The sequence below is a fragment of the Vicia villosa genome, unplaced genomic scaffold, assembly GCF_029867415.1.
Source record: "Vicia villosa cultivar HV-30 ecotype Madison, WI unplaced genomic scaffold, Vvil1.0 ctg.000494F_1_1, whole genome shotgun sequence".
Lineage (NCBI taxonomy): Eukaryota > Viridiplantae > Streptophyta > Magnoliopsida > Fabales > Fabaceae > Vicia > Vicia villosa.
In genome coordinates, this window is record NW_026705239.1 from 528,483 (window position 1) to 535,237 (window position 6,755).

A 6,755-nucleotide genomic window follows, 5' to 3' on the forward strand; every position below is an offset into this window, starting at 1 on the left:
AAGAAATCTGGATGTTGCTCTTCATGAGCTTGCAGTAAAAGTTTATGTATTTTTTTAAGAGTGATTCTTAAAGACTATAGATGATATTTTGAAGAAGATTTTGGAATGGTATAGAATATCATTTCAATATGGTGATATGAATTCTACTGTGAATTGGTACAGAATATCATTTCAATCTAGTACTCTTAGTAGCTTCCGATGGAAAATTATTTAAATTGAATAATGATACACTATGATGAACATATGTGCATGTATCTTTTTTGGTTAATTTCATTCTTGGATTGAAGAATGATGCAGGTTTCTTAATGAACAATACAAATTCAATGAAGACATTCTCAATCAATGGTAAAAGAAACCAAAACAAGCTCTGGTTTAACCATTCAATGAAGGTCCTATTTGTGGGAAATATGCCATTGTAAAGGAAAATGACCGTCGTGAGAAAGACAAAGTGCAACTATTCATATTTGTTGAGACTAATGTTTCTACAGGTGCATGGAATTGAGCTCGTCCAAGCCGTAATACTTTCACTTCATCAACAATTCAAATGCCAGCACCATCAAAACACATATATTGTCAATGACAAAATCTTGGAGCTTTCTTCAATTTCTTGCCGAGTTGCTAGGCCAAAGCCGCACTCATATGCCCCATAGTTCAATTAGTAAAAATCTGGTATAATAGTTGGTCTTTAGTCTAATAGCATACAATCCTGTGATTGGGAAGAATGTTGTTGGTGAAACAACTCTGATTGGGAACAATGTTACAATTTTGAACAGTGGCAGTGTTTGAAGGACTAAATATTTGATTAATTGTTTGTGAGAAATTATCATTTTTTCAATTATTTAAAGGGGGTTTAAAACCCCCGCAATCTGCCTCTTTTTCTTTAATTCTGTCTTTGCCTGACGTGGCGAGACATGTGGCATGCCACATAAGCCTCCGTTAGAGCAATCTAACGGGAGGGACCAAAATTCGTGACGGAAAATTTTATGAGGACCAAAATTCGACGAAATTTTTTGTAAGGACTAAAAGTGAAAAGTGCAATATTTATAGGGACTAAAAACTTATTTAACCCTTAAAAAAATAATATATTAGAAATTATGCATTAATTTTAATGAAAATATAAAATTAATTTTTATTTTATTTTTTTAAGACAAAATTTTATAAGTTGGTTTCTTAACTTGTGCTCTTGGGGTATAAGTTAGCATTATCTAATAAAGAATTATAAAGAGGTTCTATTTGAACAATGTGAAGTTCTTAAATTTTTTTTATTAGAATACCCTTATTAACGATAGTTAATAGAGTCCTTAAATAAAGTGAAAGCAATAAATAAGGGTATATATAATAGCGAAAAATAATAAGGGTATAGTAGTAAAAAATAATAATAATAATAATAATAAATGTTAAATTGAGATTGTAAATGGAGAATTATTTTGAGACACAGAATTTTTTTTTGCAAATGAGACACTTTTTTTATAAGACGAATGGAGTATGTACAAAAATGTAGGGATGGTAAAACGGGCCCGGCCCGATGGGCATGCCCGTTTTGCCCGCATTTTTGTGCGGGGCGGACCAAGGTTTTAGACCCTCACCCTGTGTGACTACCCCGCTTGTTTTTTATGCAGGTTTTTGCAGGCACGTGTATTAACATAAATTTTGTATTTTTAGGCTTAAAAAGTGCTTTTAAACCCAAGACCCTCACCCTGTGAGACTACCCCTCCTGTCCTCACTTTTTTTCGAGGAGGCCCAAGATTTTAAACCCGCACCCTCAACTATAGCCGCCCCGCCCATTTTCTTGCGGGCTTTTGCAGAGTGGGCCTAAACAGGGCGGACATGCCCGTTTGTCACCCCTACAAAAATGAGGGGACTAAAGCCAATATTTCAAACCTAGTAAATTCTAAAATCTATTGAAATTCACATCCACATTAGAATGTATCTCGTTCTACCACGTATATTTAGTAACTAAAAGACCTAAGTTAGCCAACGTATTCAAATTGTTTTTTATGTATACAATAAATTATTTGTATGGGTAATCCGAAAGATTTATAAAAATAACAAAGAAGTAATGTGATCTTGTTCTAACACTAACTTTTTTAAAATCTAATTCAATGGTCTCCCTCAATCAGCATCGTACCTATCGTGAGTGGTTTCAACATTCCATCATATATAAACTTGGTTGTGCGTTAAAAGAACTTGAAGCTCTGTAGATGTGAACTTGAAGTTTTGAAGTTGTGAAAGCTCGCACAATCTGGTGGTTAGCGTATTATCTTGTTTTTTTATAGTCAATTGTAAATGAAGCAAGAGTAGGTCTTGAGGTACTAGGGTGATGCACACAAAAAGTATTTCAAACCTCTCATCTTTTTTTATAGAACTTCTTAAAATTAATTTGGGCAAGTGCTTAAACAACTAATAAGCTTGTTACAGCAATTAGGAAGGCAAAATACATTTATTAATAGTGTAAGCCAAGAATTAAAGTAATGTGTAACGTCTCTTAATTGATCAAGGAGGCTTTTAATCAATTGAGTGGCGTCAAAATTATAATTTTTCTTTTTTGGCTAAACAATTAAGACATATACTTAATCGATTAAAAGGTTAAAAATCTCATGGCTTGTTGCCTTTTTTAGTCATATTTTTTCTTATATAGAGAAGATTTTTCCTCACTTCTCAATACACAATTTTTCTAAATATAACTTCCCTAATATCTTTCTACTATTCATTCTTTAATCAAGTTATTTTCACTAGTGTATCTTTGGTGTCGAGATAGTGAAAAGTTTCATCTTAGAGTTGCGTTAGGGTTGTGTTTGAATTGTTTATTCAAGAGTGTGGTTCTCTTGTGATTTTTCGTAATATATTTGAAGGTTGCAAATTAAACCTCTAAAAAGCTTAGTTTAAGGTTGTTGAGTTGAACTTGCGTAAAAGCTCCAGGTCGTTTGTTTAAGGTTATTTTAACTGATCTATGCAAAAACTTAAGGTCATTTGTGTAAGGTTTTAGGGTTGAGCTTGTGAAAAAGCTCAAGTTGTTTGTGAAAGGTTGTTTGGGTAAACTTGTGCAAAAGCTCTAGTGTGTTTTAGCGGAAATCTCAAGAGGAAAATCCTAGGGATTAGAGTAAGCCATATGGTTTAGATTGAACCAAGATAATCTCTGGTGTGATCTTTCTATCCTAATTTCTTTTTATTTTAGTCATTCATTTTATTCCACTACTTATCTCTATGTCTATTCTCATTTATATTACTCTGTTGCTTTATCTTAGTTTATTTCTCTTTCTAACATTAACGGATTTCAAATCAAAACATATTTATAAATCAGTTTTTAAAGTATGAATATCACAATTCACCCCCTTTTTGTGTTTGAAATCACTTGTTTAACAAATGACACCAACGCCTAACTTTTGTTATAAGACTAATCGTCTTAGTAGGTAGGATGATGACTTCAAATGATTCACAAAATAGGTCATCATCCTTTAATGGAGAATGGTATGGGGCTATTATAAAGAGAATATGATAATATTTATAGAATGGACGGGGAATGGTATCCAAACCTCTTTAAAAACTGGTTCTTTTGTTCCACACTTCTTGTTGATGGTGTTATGTAAAAAAGACCTAGGGAAAACTTGACCAAATAGGATAAGGAAAAAGTGCAGTACAATTTGAAAGAAAAAAATCATCACTATTGCTTTAGACATGGATAAGTTCTTTTGTGTTTCACATTGTAATTCTACAAAAGAAATGTGAGACATCCTTCAACTTACTTATGAAGGTACTACCAAGGTAAAAAGGGCACGGTCGAACACATTGACCTGAGAATATGAATTATTTAAAATGAAACCAGAAACTATTTTAGACATGGAAATCATTTTATTCACATTGTGATTAATACGAGTATTCTGGGTTTATTTTTTTAAAATGAGGATTTGGTTATAAAAATTCTTAGATGCTTAAACTGTAATTGGCAACTTAAAGTCAATGCAATTTGTGAATCTTAGGGTTTAGCTTCTATGTATTTGGCTACCTTGTTTAGAAAGTTACAGGTACACAAAATAGAACTAAAAGGACTTGCCGAGGATGAAGAATGCAACAAAAATAAGAAAAAAAAATTTCTAAAAATTACAGATGTTAAAGACATGGAGTCAAAAGATGAAGACTACCAACGTGAAAGTAATTAAGAAATGAATCTCATGTCTATAAAGTTTAAGAAATTTATAAGGCATGGAAAATAAACACCAAAATTTCAAAAGCAAAGTAATGAAATATCCTTCACTCCAACTTATTTCTAGTATAAAATGAAATGTCACATAAATCTATAATGTCCACGGAATCAAAGGAGATCTAATTGATACAAAATACTATAAAGAGATTCAGAAAGAGCTTACATTGCATGGGACGATAATGGCATGGACTCTCCCGATAAATCTGAAAAGGAGAAAGAAACCTACCTATATATCATGACAAACTAAGGATTGGAAACAAAGTATGGTTAGATCAAGAAGTTTCAAGAATCCGTGGAAGAAGGAATTTGCCAATGAAGAAGTTTGAAGATTGAGTATGTTAGAGGATTTAACCCAAGCAAAGTCAAGTGTTGACCTAAGTCGGGGATGCAAGAAGTGTTCCTTTCTTTAAGTGGAAAAAACTTGGGGATGAATTTTAATTTAAAGGGGGGATAATGTAACATCCCATATCCTCTTAAGTGCTCCAATTATTGTCAGTTAGGACAAATAGAGTAATTAGGGAACTCAAAAGAGATTAATTTTTACTCAATTCGACGAATCTCTGCTAATTGGCAAAAGAAAAGACATTTGAGTAACACTGTTAAATGGTAATGTTACTATGAGACAAATCTCATTTGAGATATTTCTCACACTCTCTCTCTCTCTCTCTCTCTCTCTCTATATATATATATATATATATATATATATATATATATGGTGGTAAGAGAAAGAGGGGAGTTGGTAAGAAAAGAGAAAAGAAGAGAAGAAGAGAAAGAAGAATAGAGAACTCAAGGAAGAAGCTCATGAAATCGTCATCATCATCAACTTCATCTCAATTTCTTCACCATTTTCTTGGATTAAGGTGGGATCATAGATAGATTTAACTTTTGAGAGAACGTTCATGCTTGGGGAATTAGGGTTTGTGTGTGAATCTTACTTGATGATGAAATTTATAATGATACATGTTCTTGATTGTTGTTACATGCTTACTTGTGATGATTCATGTTGTTTGGTGTAAAGTTTTACAATGATTAGTGTTGTTATGATAAATCATGGTATTATGTTATGCTGATGTGGACTGTTGTGTCATGTTTTTATTTCTTGGAGTTATGAATCCTAATCAATTGCATTGGAATTGGTTATGAGTTGGAATGGTTTAAGATGGAAGGGGATGCGTTTAAAAGAGGTATTTTTGAAGAAAAAGCATGAACTGATCGATTGACATGCCGAGAAACCCAGGAACAACCGATTGGTTGTGTCATTAAATTGTGAAAAATCTGAAAAAACACTAATTTTAATCAAATGACAGAATGGACCAATCTATTGGTCCTGCTGTTTAAAAAAAATTGTAGATAGAGAGTTCCTGTCAATCGATTGGTTGCTAGCAACAACCGATGATTGCCTTGTATCTAGCCGAAAACAACTTGTTTGATGATTCTAAGCTATTTTGGGAGTCCTATAACTTATACCATGATGTGTATGCATTGGATTAGAAATGATCGATCAAATTCCATGAGATTGAGTGTGTTTTAACCTAGAACATCAATTAGGTTAAGACGGTTAGTAAATGAGTTTCGTTACTCTGTTTTGGGTGCGGTCAGAAGCGTTAAAAAGATAACATTGAGGGATATGATATAGAGAGGTCTATATGAGTTGTTCCACTATACTTTTCCTGTTGAATCTGATTAACCCCACCATAGGATGATTGGACATATGCTTACTGTATGGAGTAAGTGGAATAGTTTAGGTTGAAGTAGGTTACGTGAAAGCTTTGCCTAAGGGTTGTTGAACATGTTATACTATCATGTAAGCATGTGTTTCAATTGTTGGTTAGATATTGGTGATGAATTATTATGTATGTTATGAACCATATTAATACATGTTGTGTGTTTATGAGCCATGCTATGATTTAGTTGATTGTGTTGATTATGTAATAATATGATTAAAAAATTATGATGATGAGTGAGGAAAAACCTAGGAGCATAACTAGGTGAATGAATTAGAAAGGTAACTTAGATTATGGTAAATAACTTAGGTTGAAATGCTCAAATGTAAGTGGTGCCTCGGTGTGTACTCATGAGCGAGTAGTTGCTAGGGATGGATCGTTTCATTTACAAAAAGTTCTGAATGGCATGGATGTCTAACGATGATCAATTATGAATTAAACTAGCTTGCATGGAAACACATTGTGTATATTGTAATTATGATATAATCACATGTAAATAGTGTATAATCCCATGATGGTTGTAACACAGCCACATGGAGATTGACGAGACTAATTGTGTATTCAGGAATAACCTTATTCGTGTGTATCTCGAGTTTGAGACTCATATAGAGTAGTAACCGGGGAGACGAATGATTAATTGGAGGATATCGTGACCCATGTCCATAGTTAGTGGATTCAGATTGGCCGGGAAGAAGTATTCCATGCTATGGGAAGTTCATGACCATAGTCTGTGGATTTGGATCTGCTGGGGAGAATATGTTCCTTGATTATGTGGAAAATCGTGACCCGTGTCAATAGTACTTGGATTTGGATCGGTCGGGGAGAAATTG